The sequence below is a fragment of the Trifolium pratense genome, linkage group LG5 (genome assembly GCF_020283565.1).
Source record: "Trifolium pratense cultivar HEN17-A07 linkage group LG5, ARS_RC_1.1, whole genome shotgun sequence".
NCBI classification, from domain to species: Eukaryota; Viridiplantae; Streptophyta; class Magnoliopsida; order Fabales; family Fabaceae; genus Trifolium; species Trifolium pratense.
In genome coordinates, this window is record NC_060063.1 from 51,952,074 (window position 1) to 51,966,580 (window position 14,507).

Below are 14,507 nucleotides of genomic sequence, written 5' to 3' on the forward strand. Positions count from 1 at the left end.
CATCCAAGGAGAAGATGATGGTTCATGAAGCGACATATAAAAATAAACTTCACAATATATTCAGAGAGGATATTTATGAGAATTTGAATAAATGTAGTATTGTTGCAAAACACAAGACTATGATGGAGCAAAAGTAGCATGTGAAATGCATATATCAGTGATGGTCATGTGATCCCTTAGGAATTCCTATGAATGATTAATTCAAGTTTAGAAGTTAGCTAGAATTCAGTTAGTTTGTTACTTATGTTGTAAGTAACTACCCATTGAGTTAGTTAGATGACTCATGGTTATAGTAACCATAGTTAGTTAGATTGAATGTGTATATAAGCACATTAATCATTGTAATTTCAACACAATCTTGATCAATAATAATTCTTCCTTTACTCTCTCAATTTCCGTCATTCTTTTCATAGTTAATTTCCCTAATTCTCTCATATTCAAGTTCTAACAATTCCAAATGGAAAAATTGGTTTAATCCTTGGAAGAAAACTTATTGTTATCACTATGCAAAAGAATGTTAATTTCAAAATCATTGAAAGTAATCTTCCAAGTGTTGGACTATGAATGGATTGTCGTGCACCGTGAATATGAAGGCCTGTTTGGTATATCAAAGATGCATGGAGGCCTTTATTTTTCCAAAATATGGAAGTTTTTCAGAAGATAGTTTCCAAGATTGCCACTAGAACTATATAATGTTCAATTCTTTTACAAAATCGGTTCTATTGGGCAGCATTTATTCACCGGAGGAAAGTTATACCAATATTTATATAGATATCGATTTAGAAAACATCTTGTGCCAATATTTGTCTAGATCAACTCACATTCGATGTGAGATTTCTTAACACTTCTAATAGAATATGAAGGACTTCACATAGTATATTTTTCACGTGGTAAATACGTACACAAAATTGAATTGTACACTATCTTTTTTTTTTTTTTTTTATCTTTCTTAAATGTTGATTGAACCTTAATCGTTTTATGCATCAAAAGTCCTTAATCGTTTTAGAAATACAAAAGATGAAAGAAAACAAACCAATGGATCGGAATTCCGCCACTTCATATGGCATGGAGGAAAAAATTATGCAAATTTTTTTTTTTTCTAATCTACTCTTAATAATTTGACGATATTTATCCATCAACCAATAAGAAATCAATGGAATATAGTATTCCGCCACTTTAAGTGGCTCAAATACATATAGATTTTGAAAAAGTGACATTTTTGGATATATTTTTTAAAATGTGACACTTTGAGCTTTTTTATTAAAAAGGTGGCAATTTTTTTAAAAAAAATGTCTGGCCTTGTGATTTATTTTTCGTTTTGTACTTTTACTAGTCCAACCTTTTGGTATACCTGGCTAAAAAATTGTTTTACTTAGGAATCAAACTCCGATTCTTTTGAACAATTTGTTATTTTGTGAAGCTCATTAACCACTTGAGCCTAATGAGTATTTGGACTTTTGAGATTTTCTTTTGCCGTCTTACACATTTTCATTTTTACCCTTCCGCAACTTAAGTAGCAGACATTATAAAAATGTCGTCTACTACTTAAGTAACAGACGTTATACAAAAAAATGTAGGATATCTTTGGGGTATATCTGCAACCTAAGTAGCGGACATGTGTATTTTGATAAATTTGTAGGGCGCACGAGAAAATGGGTAGAGCGGTAAAAAGAATTCTCTAAACTTTTAGTATGTAACATTTTTTTTTTTGAAGTTAACTTTTAGTATGTAACATTGAGTAATAAGGGATGGTTGTTTTTTTGAAGCACGGGAGGATTTTGTTTAACATTTATAAAAAATAAATTAATGAATAAAAAGATAAAAGCAAAACGAATACTCCATTTGATATAAAAATATAAAAAAAAAATAATCCTAACAATTATATCAAGTCATTGTAGTTTAAATAATAGAAATAGTTTTAAATTTTATCAAATAAAATATTTTTATATTTTTTAAGATTTCTTTTTATAATAAAATGTTTCTTAACATATCTCAACAGGCATTCTTGATTTATTTTTTATTCTATAAAAAAAAAAAGCGAGGTATTCTTGATTTTCTATTATGAAAAAGAAAAGTTTGATACTCTTGACAAATGTTAACATTTGACTTTAGTGGTTGTCTTTTTCTCCTGTACGGTTCACATATTCAAATGGTGATCTATTGTGATACCATGACCATATAAAATGAATAATAGTATAGGTTATATCATAATAAAATTATGAAGTTATTACAATTATAATTATTATTTTTTATTTTAGATAATTCAAATCACATAAAGTGTGGGCAGAAAAAGTCTTTCAATTTTCTCACTTAATTATTTGGAGAAGGAATACCAATACGAATCCAAATAAAATGTGTACCGGAAAATTCACTTTTTTTTGGTTTATAATCCTCTAGTTCTTAGGGGAAAAGGGTCCTAGTAGTCTAGAGTTCGGCCACGAGGTAAGTAAAGTCTGACAAAAAAATTGTTCCTCCCAAAAATCAAACCCGAGTTCTCTCGAAATTCGTCCTTTTTGGCGAAACTCATTAACCATTTGAACCCAATGACTTAGTTGGAAAATCCACCTTTTATAAAAGCAGTAAACCATCATTTGTTAGAAAAATATGATCTATATAAGGAAGTCTTCTTCAAATGCACATTGAGAATGAATTCCACCAAATGAAGTACACAACTAAAACTATAATTAGTTAATTTTTTTTTTTGACAGTATAATTAGTTAATTTATCTATATATATATTTTGACACAATATTAGATTGTTTCTAATGTTAATGCAATTTATTCACATGTTTCTTAGATTGCTTCTTAGACACAATGAATCAAGAGTAGTCACCGCAAATTTTAACCATTCAAAGAGAATCGTATTCTAAGAAAAAAGAAAATTAGACTTAACTCATAAATATGAAGATGAAGATGCATGACAACTCAATGGAAAGAGTCAAGTGTGTATCTACACCATTTAAATCTCCTTCAAAGGATTTGTAGTATATAGTAACTAGAAATTATATTCTGGAGAATAAATAAATTGAGTGTCCAGAATTATAACTCAAATCTTATATATAAAATAAATCTCCTTCAAAGAATGTGTTCTTATTAACCGAATTAAGTTCACAGAATCAACACGTTAACTTTTTAATACTTGTATATTTGACATTTTTTACCGTTGACACTTGTAGCATACTATATCCAAATTTTTCATCAGTCACCACTATATTAAACCTAATTGCTTTACTTTAACATCTAGAGTGCCCCCTCATTTTATCTCATCTCATTGAGACACATCTAGAGTGCCCCCTCATTTTATCTCATCTCATTGAGACAATGACTGCAAAGAGATACCTCATACCTAACCCTAAATATTATATGTTCTCCAAATCCCATGAACCGATCATCAATCATCAAAGTTGAAATATTTAACACAAACATAATCCATGTTTCATGTCTCTTATCCTCTTCATTCCTAAACCACACAAAAATATACTACTTAAAAGCATAATAAGTGTGTATCATTGTGAATATAGGCTTTGGCTAAAATGAAAGAGTTAGACAGGTGGTGCACGGTGTTGTTTTTAGGGGTAATCAGCTCGTTTATTCCATTGATCATAAAGCCTTTTATAGGCAAAGTACACTAGCTTGCAGCCCAAGCCAACCAGTTGGCTATGCAAGCCTGCAGGCAAGGCAAGGCAGGCCAGGCTTGGCACGCGCGCGCCCATCTGCAGGCCAGCAGGCATGGCTTGGCTCAGGCTGCAGCCATTTCTTAAGGCACAAGCTAACCATTCCTAACATACCCTCCCTTAATTGAACATACACAAACACAAAAACAAACACAGCAAAACTAAACAAATGTTCAATACACTAAGCTATTAACATCACACATGCCTAAGCCCTCCCTTAACCTGCAAAAGGACTCCAACTTCAAGGGCTTAGTGAGCAGGTCTGCTAGCTGCTCTTCACTTCTGCAGTGAACCAACTCAATAGTTCCATCCTTAGTGAGATCTCTAAGGAAATGAAACCTAACATCAATGTGCTTTGATCTTCCATGCATAATTGGATTCTTTGAAAGTTTAATTGAGGAGCTGTTGTCACAATAGATCAAAGTGCATTCAGACTGCTTCATCTTTAAGTAATTCAGCACATTCTTCAACCAAATTCCTTGACAAGCACAAGCTGCAGCTGACACATATTCTGCTTCAGTGGTTGACAAAGTCACAATAGGCTGTTTTTTTGAAGACCAAGAAATAGCACCACCTCCCAACATGAACACAAAACCAGTAGTGCTTTTCCTATCATCCAAATCACCAGCATAATCTGAGTCACACCACCCTTTCAAGCACAAACCTGGATTGGATTTAGACTTGTACAAAATTCCAAACCCTAAAGTACCTTTCAGATATCTCATGATTCTCTTCACAGCAATGACATGCATCTCAGTTGGCCTTTCCATGAATCTTGCCACCAAACAAACTGAATAGGCCAAGTCAGGCCTTGTGGCAAGAAGATACATTAGACACCCTACCATTTGCTTATAGACAGTTACATCTGTTCCTTGCTCAGTTTCATCTCTAACAAGCTTGCAACCAGGGACTATAGGGCTGTGATAAGTGCCAAATATCAGTGATTTTACCTATATATTTTAAGCACTTATTGACTTATTTTATAAAGTTATTTGAAGTAAAAACCCCAATTATTTGTAAATATTAGTCTTTACTAACAAATTAGTATTTTAACTATTTTCACCTATTTCACTTCACTTTTGTAGGTTTTTATGAGATTAATGATAAGTGTCAATTTTACTTATAAGGGATTTAAATTAAAGACACTTATTAACTTTATTTTGTAGAAAATATGTTGATATAATTTATAATAACTATTATAATTATATATTAATTAGTAATGTTTTTGTTTCTAAATTAATAGAATGAAGAGCAAGAGGCGGTTAACTAAGTCAAGTGGCACAAATTCTTAATGACAAAGAAAGTAAGAAAAGAAAATGGGTAACAACATAGCAGTCAACTGGCAGCATAGCAGTCAAGTGGCACTACCTTATGAACCTTATGTTTCTTAAACCAAGTGACAAGGCACGGTACTATACTTAAGTGTGAAGTTTTGAAAGCTTATAAGAGGGCAACACATCGGCCATTCACAATTCCACTCTCACACACACACGAGAGAACAGAGAGCTAAAAATAGAGGAGAAAGGCAGAGAGTGAGCATAGAACGACGGAGGAAACGAGTTGGATGCACACCAACTGTTCGAGAAATTAATCGGTGTTGTTATTTCATCTCTTTTCTTCTCATTTGTGTAAAGCTATCATGGTAATGAGTAGTTAAAGACACTTTTGTTGGGATTAGGTGTAAATTGCTCTATTAGTATGTATTTCTATTGATCATGGTTTTATATATGGTTTTAGTTGTCTCTCAATATTGATGTTATCTTTGTTTTCGTTGTTTTAATCTTTGATTTGAATTGTTATAGACATATGCCTTTTGAATCTAAGAACTAGGATAATATCTATTGAACTCTAAATTCTAGACATAGATTTAGGTTTAATATTCACTTAGAGTATCGAATCTTAATGTTATTGTATTGATTGACGATCCGAGACATCAGAGGTTAATAGATGCAATAGATATCTCGGCGTTATCTGGACACGGAAACGTTCGACGAGCGATACGTGATAATATTGATAGATGACTAGAACTTGTGTAACTGATTAGGGGAATATGTATGAATGAGTGATTGAAATCTAATCCCAACAATTTAATCTCTCTGTCAAATTAATCATCTTTACTACTTTCATGTATTCGCAACTTTCGTAATCAACCATCTTTGAAATCCTTTACTTGAAATTATATTAATTGTTGAACGGCATCGATATCGCATCAGTCCCTGTGGAGACGATAAAAACATACTTACTTTTGTACTTTCAACAGGCTGCTTACTTGATTACAGTGTTCCATGCCAAACCTTGACAAAACTTCTGCTGCATACTTCTGCTGAGTAATGAAGATTCCATTGCTACTTTGAATAACTTCCACACCAAGGAAGAATCTCATCTTTCCTAAATCAGTCATAGCAAACTTCTTCTTCATAGATGACTTAAATTCATCCATCAATCCTTGATTGTTTCCAGTGTAGATCAAATCATCTACATACAAACTTACCAACAAGATTTCATTCTTCATACCATACTTGACAAATAGGGTATGCTCATATGGACATTTTTCAAACTTCTCTGCACTGAAGTAAGATTCAATTTTACTATACCAAGCCCTTGGAGCTTGCTTTAGTCCATACAAGGCCTTCTTCAATCTATACACCATGGACTTATCTTTGCTGATATACCCTAATGGCTGACTTACATAGATATTTTCTGTCAATTCACCATGTAAGAAAGCAGATTTAACATCCAGTTGGAATATCTTCCATCCATTATTAGCTGCAACTGCTAGAATGGATCTGATAGTGTCCCATCTTGCCACTGGTGCAAAAACTTCATGATAGTCTATGCCATGCTTCTGTGTGTAGCCCTTAGCTACTAATCTTGCCTTGTACTTATCTACTTCTCCCTTTTCATTAAACTTTGTTTTATATATCCATTTCACACCAATGGAGTTACAACCAGCTGGTAGAGTGGTGAGCTCCCAAGTATCATTACTCTTGATTGACTCCATCTCAACATCCATTGCTTGTCTCCAAACTTCATGTTTTACTGCTTCACTGTATGAATTTGGATCATTGTTAGTGTTGATCACTGCAAGATTGTGCAGTTCCAACTCATCCTCATCAACTTCTGCAGCTTGACCAGTAACATAATCATTCAATCTTACAGATGGTTTTCTTATTCTTGGACCAAGTGGTGAACTTCTCTCAGCTTCACTATCACTAGATGTCTCATTAACCACATTTTCATTGTTGATAGCTGTAGCTTGTTCATCAGTACAAGCTGGTTCCTCATCATTACTTCCATCTGCTGAATCAATCTCTTCCCATTCATTACCAGTTTTAGCTGGCTTCTTTGGCTTGCTCCAATTCCAGCTCTTTGATTCTTCAAAGATTACATCTCTACTGATTATGATCTTATTTTCAATAGGGTCATAAAGCTTGTATGCTTTAGATTCTTCACTAACACCAAGCAAAACACACTTTTTGCTCTTGTCATCCAACTTCTTTCTTTGACTGTCATGAATATGAACATGAGCCACACATCCAAAGACCTTAAAGTGATTCACAGATGGTTTCCTCCCACTCCATGCTTCCTCTGGTGTCATATCTTTCACACTGAGTGTAGGACTCCTATTCATCACATATGTTGCCCATTTCACTGCCTCAGGCCAGAATCTTTTGGGCACATTCTTTGCATGAATCATACTTCTTACAATGTTCAGCAATGTTCTATTTTTCCTCTCAGAAACTCCATTCTGCTGAGGAGTATAAGCTGCAGTTAATTGTCTCTTAATCCCTTCCTTACTACAAAAGTCACTAAAGGCTTTAGAGGTGTATTCACCACCTCTATCTGTCCTAAGACATTGTATAGCACACTTAGCTTCTTTCTCAACAAGGGCCTTAAAAGATTGAAAACATTCAAATGCAAGAGACTTTTCTTTTAACACATAAATCCAGGTCTTTCTACTGAAATCATCTGTGAATGTCTTGAAGTACCTGCTTCCTCCATTTGACTGAGGAGTAATAGGGCCACAGATATCTGAATGAACCAGTTCAAGCTTTGCAGAAGCTCTCCAATTAGCTTGTTTTGGGATAGAGTCTCTGGATTGCTTACCAGCCAAGCAATCAACACAATTATCTTCTATTTCTTCAAGCTCTGGTAGTCCCCTAACCATTTGCTTCTTAGATAGGGTATTCAATCCCTTGAAATGTAGGTGACCATATCTTCCATGCCACAACACAGTTGACTCTTGTTTTGCAGACAACAAGCATCTAGAGTTGATAACAGTTGCAGAAATCACATACATTCTATTGCTAGACATAGCAGTAGAGAACAACAAACCCTTTTCTTCATGATAAATCTTGCAAACATCATCCTTGAAGATAACTGTGACTCTTTTCTGCTGCAATTGTCCTATGCTAATAAGATTGGTTTTTAAACCAGGAACAAAGTATACATTGGTAATCACATGGACCAGATCATTAATCTTCAATCTAACACTACCTTTTCCCATCACAGCCATTCTTGAATCATCTCCAAGTTTGACTGAATCTCTATAGCTATCATCAAAATCAATAAACCAATCTTGATGACCTATCATGTGATTACTACAGCCAGAGTCAAGATACCATGGTTCAATTGCATTAACCTTTGATTCTTGACTAGTTCTAGACATAAGCAGCATTTCTTCTTCACCATTATATTCAGCATAATGAACATTACCTTCATACTCAGGGCATTCACTCTGATAATGTCCAAGCTTGTGGCATTTGAAGCATTCAACAAACTCTTTGTTTTGCCTTCCTCTGCCACGACCTCTACCACCATTGTTTCTTCCTCTCCCTCTACCATAACCTTTCTCAGGATTTGAGACCTTCAAAGCCTGCTCATCTGTAACTTCAATCTGTCTCTTCATTCTTTGTTCTTGCACAATCAAACTACTCTGCAAGCTATCAATGGACATAGCTGTAACATCATTGGATTCTTCTATGGAGCAAACCACATAATTGAATTTTGAGGACATAGATCGCAAGATCTTTTCAACAACTTCAACTTCTTGCAGTGTTTGACCTTGTGCACTCATGCGATTTGCAATTGCAAGAGTTCTTGAGAAATACTATTCCACTGATTCATTATCTTTCATTTCAAGAACCTCAAATTCACGCTTCAATGCTTGGAGATGAGCACGTTTCACCTTCGTAGAACCTTGATACTTGCGTTTCATAGCATCCCAAATGTCTTTGGATGTGGTTCGAACAAGAATCGTTTCCATAATGGAACGATCAATAGATTGAAAGAGGTAGTTCTTTACCTTCAAGTCTTTCAATTTGAGTGCTTCAATTGCTTGCAATTGATCGGCTGTTGCATCAGGTGGCGCCACCGCGATGCCTGGTTCAATTAAACTCCAAAGTTCCTTCGATCGTATGAGATTTTCCATTAGCATTGCCCAATGCTCGTAATAGCCATCAAATTTGGGAACTTTTGTGTGATTATACTTCGTTGCTTCCGCCATTGATGATGAGAAGAGGCTTCAGATGAGAAAGAACGAGGAAGAACGAAGATGAATCTAACGGAAAACGGTTGCAAAAATGGTTGTAACTGATTTTGGTTAGGAAATTGCAATTTCTCTCTCTTCAGGTCCCTAGATGAGAGAACCTGATACCAATTGTTGTTTTTAGGGGTAATCAGCTCGTTTATTCCATTGATCATAAAGCCTTTTATAGGCAAAGTACACTAGCTTGCAGCTCAAGCCAACCAGTTGGCTATGCAAGCCTGCAGGCAAGGCAAGGCAGGCCAGGCTTGGCACGCGCGCGCCCATCTGCAGGCCAGCAGGCATGGCTTGGCTCAGGCTGCAGCCATTTCTTAAGGCACAAGCTAACCATTCCTAACACACGGTGCACCAGTTGTCGATAACTCTATAACGAATACGAATTTTATAAAATTTACCGTTGGATATAAAGTTTATATCGTATAGATCATCCATATAAATTTTTTAAAAAATGGAAAATCATTTGATATGTTTTTTAGACTCACCAAGATTAACGGTTTATGAATTTTTATTAAATACCGTTAATTTTGTTATGTCTCGATAACACATAAAATGATTTTCAATTTTTTTAAAAATTTATATGGATGATCTATATAATATAAACTTTCTATCCAACGGTAAATTTTATAAAATTCATATTCGTTATAGGGTTATTGATAAGTGGTGCACCGTGCACCACTTGATCAACTTGTGCATAATAGAAGTTGCCTGTGAATATATGTTGGTTACAACAAATGATAGTTAACTAATTAAATCAAAAAACAGTGTACATTACGACCACTCATATGGACCTGACAATATCCTGATCCTTGTGAGACCACAATATTTTAAGTATGTGTCATCTCATCTTATTCATGGTGGTACATTACCGGTCACTAACATAAACAATAACTCCACGTATGAATTGAGTGTGGGTTCTCTTTTGTCTTACTATTGACGCGTGTTGTTTCATGATTTAGTTCATGCTGACTCGATCGGTTTCATGTGCTTCTGTCTCACAATCTTACATAGTTACATGCATGCTTCTTCTTCTTATTATATGATTCATAATTCATTCATCACATTCAATTAATGTTACCCCACATTTCAAGACACTGTCTCTAGCTAGAGTAGAGTATACTATATGGATAAATGGATAATACATTGGAGTGGAGTATTATGTAAATATTTTCCTTTGCACAATATATTTTTTGTCTTTATTTTATGTAAACTTTTTACTACAATTTTTAAAGTGATTTTAAATTTGCATTGGAATTCTACAATTATTTTAAAAAGTAGAATAATTAATGAGGGTAATTTTGGAAGAATAACGTTAAATAAACTTGGTTTTTGTAATTTTTGCTTATATTTAAGGCCAAAATTTTTTGTTGATTTTTGCTTATAAATAAGACCTGTTGAAGTATTATTTTTACATATTCATTTTATATTTCTTTCTCATTTTAATTTTACAATAGAGTATTGAGAGAGTTGACATCCTCTTATTTTTTTATTTCTTTTATCATATAATTTTTAAATATTTAGAGATATATTAAAAAAAAGTTGGACATAATTAATGTCACATTTTTATAATTATATTTTTAAAATTATATATATAAAGTATTCCGTAATAAAGAAAATGAAACAAATAAAAGATGATGAAGATTAATACTCGTGGTCGTGGTGATTTTTTAACCTATAGCCTCATGCATAGTATTCAAATTTCTCACCATTAAACTAATTTTAATTTGTTGGCTTCTTTTTGTTTCTTAACTTAAAATTGAAGGTCTTAAATAAAATATTGATTATCTTACAAATTATAAATTCTATTTATATATTTTATTCAATTCGATCTTTTTAAAATTGAACATGTTTTCACAATTAAGATGTTTTTATACAAATTATAAAGACATTTTTGTTCTCCTTTAAAATGTTTGTCTTTTTAATATTAACATGTATTTTTTTGTCTTTTTAAATTAAAATATAATATCACTTAAGCTACATTTACAAGACAAAACATTTCACAATTTTTTATATAAAAAAACAATTCGTAGTTTTTAATAAGAATATATTTGACATAACATTCAAAAGGCACAACAATCAGTATTTTAATTGATTTTGATGTCTTTTTTAAAGTTTATGCATGATTAAAATCAATAAAATTATGTTATATAAAAAAATTGTTGCCGCTTATTATGAGAAGAAAAACCAAAAATATCAAAACAAGCCTCAAAACAAATGAAATTTTTGCATGATTCTGCCGCCACCATGGGCCACATGTTCCCTAGGTTAAAATTCTTTTGTATGTTAGGTTATATATATATTATTCTAATGATATAAAATTATGCAACTCTTATGCTCCACAATTTTATGCTCCACAATTTTTTCGATAAAAATTAATTACCGTTAAATGATGGTAGAAACTTCACATCTAGAACATGGTAAATAAAAGAAGAAAGAAAAAGACTAACAAGAGTAGGTAAAAATTCTCTCCGTGTTGTGGTAAGTGTGAGTGGTTAAGTCTCACATTGCTTAGAAAAGTGGAGGTTGAACACTTATAAGTGATGGGACCCATAAACCTAACACCTTAAGGTTTTGGGTTAAAGTGTGGTCTCCAACTCATTTGTGAAATTGTTCTTAACCCAAAACAATTGACAATTGTTTGATATTATAGAGATGATTAGTGAATCATAAGTATAGTTAGTGACTCATGGGTAATTTTTTTATACTTCGATGTAATAACAAATCATTAAAAAAACTCATACATATCAGAGATCAGAGTTCTAACACCATCATAACGTTTGATTCAGTAATTTGGACATTTTTGTCAATTAAGTTTGAATTAATGATAACTCAATCATAAGTATTTTATCAAGAGTGTTAAAATTTGGAATTTAACCTGGCAACGAAACCATGATGATTCAAAAGACAAAGCAAAATGGTTTCATCTAATTCATCTTTTCCAATAGAGAAATATGTCACCTTACAATATAGAAAATATTTATTTCCTTTACATAAAGTCACCTTAAAAGAACCCCTAATTGGCTCATTGACTTTATTTGATCCATGAAGTTATTGAACAAATTGTATAATGGTGTTGTTTAACAATGGGGATATAAAAGCCACGAAAGAAAATCTAAGAAAAGAATAACACGTTACACGCACAGTAACGAGGTAGCTCTATATATCGAAAAATCCATTGTTACAACACGAAGCACCAGTGGTCTAGTGGTAGAATAGTACCCTGCCACGGTACAGACCCGGGTTCGATTCCCGGCTGGTGCAATTTCGGAGCTATGATGAAATTAACAGTGGTGTTGGGTAACATCACCTATCCTGAAATACTGGATGAATAAAAATACCTCTGAGCTCCCTTTGTTTTTTTTTACTCTTTTAGCAGTAAATAATACGTATACGTATTAAAAAGAAAACAGTATCATTATATCTTCAACTTGGAGATCATTATAATATAACACAAGTAGAAGGTGCATAAGAACATATTTCCTACTTTCTACCAAATAAAAAGAACACATTTTCTACCCAAAGAAAAGAACATACATAACATACTCATAAAACATTACCAATCATTTTTCTAATAGACTAAAAATAATATTAAAAACGACCATCTTTTACCTAATCTCCCTATATTATAAGAAGAGTTTCTTGTCTGATTACTATTTTTTATATGATTAAATATGAAACTAACCAAAAAAATTATTGTAGCCATTTTTTTGTAGTCTAAGTGTCATTCTTGTTATTGATCCAGATGGATACGTCTTTGATAGAAGCGTTGACTTGATGTGGTTGTTATTGATGATATCATAAACTAACAGAGAAAGCTGAGTGTAGAGAATCTAAGTATGAGGATTGCTTGATGATATCCCAAACGAGTTTTCCTAGGAGGGAGGTATTTGCTTCCATAGTTGGACGGATCCCCAGCTCTTCACACTACTTTGGAATAACAATTTTATTCCAACCTACCAAATGTATATCTTTGTTGTTGGAGTTTTCTAGATAAAGTTACGAGTGATTTGATCAATACCGTCACAGATGCTTTGAGGAAGCCAATCAACTTGTATGTAGTATGAGGGAATGGGAGGAGAGGGTGGAAGAACCTAATGCTAAGTGTTCGTGTTTGTTTAACAGTATGTTCTTCCAAGAGGAAGTAAGTCTAGATTGGATTTTGTCAATAATAAAGTGAAAATCACTTCTCTTGACTTTCTCTAGTAATAAGTTGTTGATCTTGGCCTAAGATGTATCTAGTGGGATAATCCCACGTATTCCTCCTCGACATAGAATAATCACAAAATTAGTTATGTCGTATATTTCAAACATGCATTAATGGAGGAAATTTTCTCTATAGAGGAAAGGAAGTTTTATATTTTTGGGTAAACCATTATTTTAGTCCCTAAAAATGTACTATTCTCAATCATATTTGTGGTGAATGTATCAAAATTAAAAGTCAACAAATGTCTCTTTTATTAGTCATTTTGGTCATTGTATCTAATTTTAGATAGTCTATTTGGTCATCAAATATGTTTTTCTTTAGTCAGAAACATCTTTACATTATTTTTATATATTTATTTATAAATCAATATAACAACGAGATGCACTTTCAAAAATTAAAATGATTGTTCACCTATATTTGTGTCAGAGTTCTTTGTTTGCAAATACAAAGGGAGGGAATTGACAATTTGAGTCGGCCTTAGCAAATTTGGGACTTGTGGCTTGTTGTGACTTTTTCTAACATAAAAAAGTGAAAGAAGTGATGCATGGTGCACAAATCTCGAATAACATTATAACGAATATGAAATTTACAAAATTCACCGTTAAATTCAAATATTATAATTTATTTATATCATATAAATCATCCATAAATTTTTGAGCTCTAAGGTATTTCCTTCCGGCCACCATCCTTCATCCTAAATTTCTTGATAATAAAAAAAAGGTTTAACTACACATTTGATCCCTTACGTTTATTTTAGGTTTCAATTTGGTCTCTTACGTTTAAAAAGTATCAATTTGGTCTCTTACGTTTATTTTAGGTTTCAAGTTAGTTCTTTCCGTCAATTTTGTCACATGTGACAGTCAATTTGCATATGTGGACTGACACGTGACACTTGGACACACTGACACGTATACTGTTCAAACGGTGTTAGTGACAAAACTAACTGAAAGAACTAACTTGAAACTTAAAATAAACGTAAGGACCAAATTGATACTTTTTAAACAGAAATGACCAAATTAAAACCTAAAATAAACGTAAGGATTAAATATATAGTTAAGCCTAAAAATAAAATAAAATAAAATATCAGT

The 14,507-nt window shown here is 32.8% G+C and overlaps 1 non-coding gene across 1 annotated transcript; it reads left to right on the forward strand.

The window, feature by feature from the left end:
- The first annotated feature begins 12,405 nt into the window (after positions 1–12,405).
- TRNAG-GCC lies at positions 12,406–12,476 on the forward strand. The gene has a single exon. It is a non-coding gene; the product is annotated as a tRNA-Gly (tRNA).
- The last annotated feature ends 2,031 nt before the right edge of the window (positions 12,477–14,507 follow it).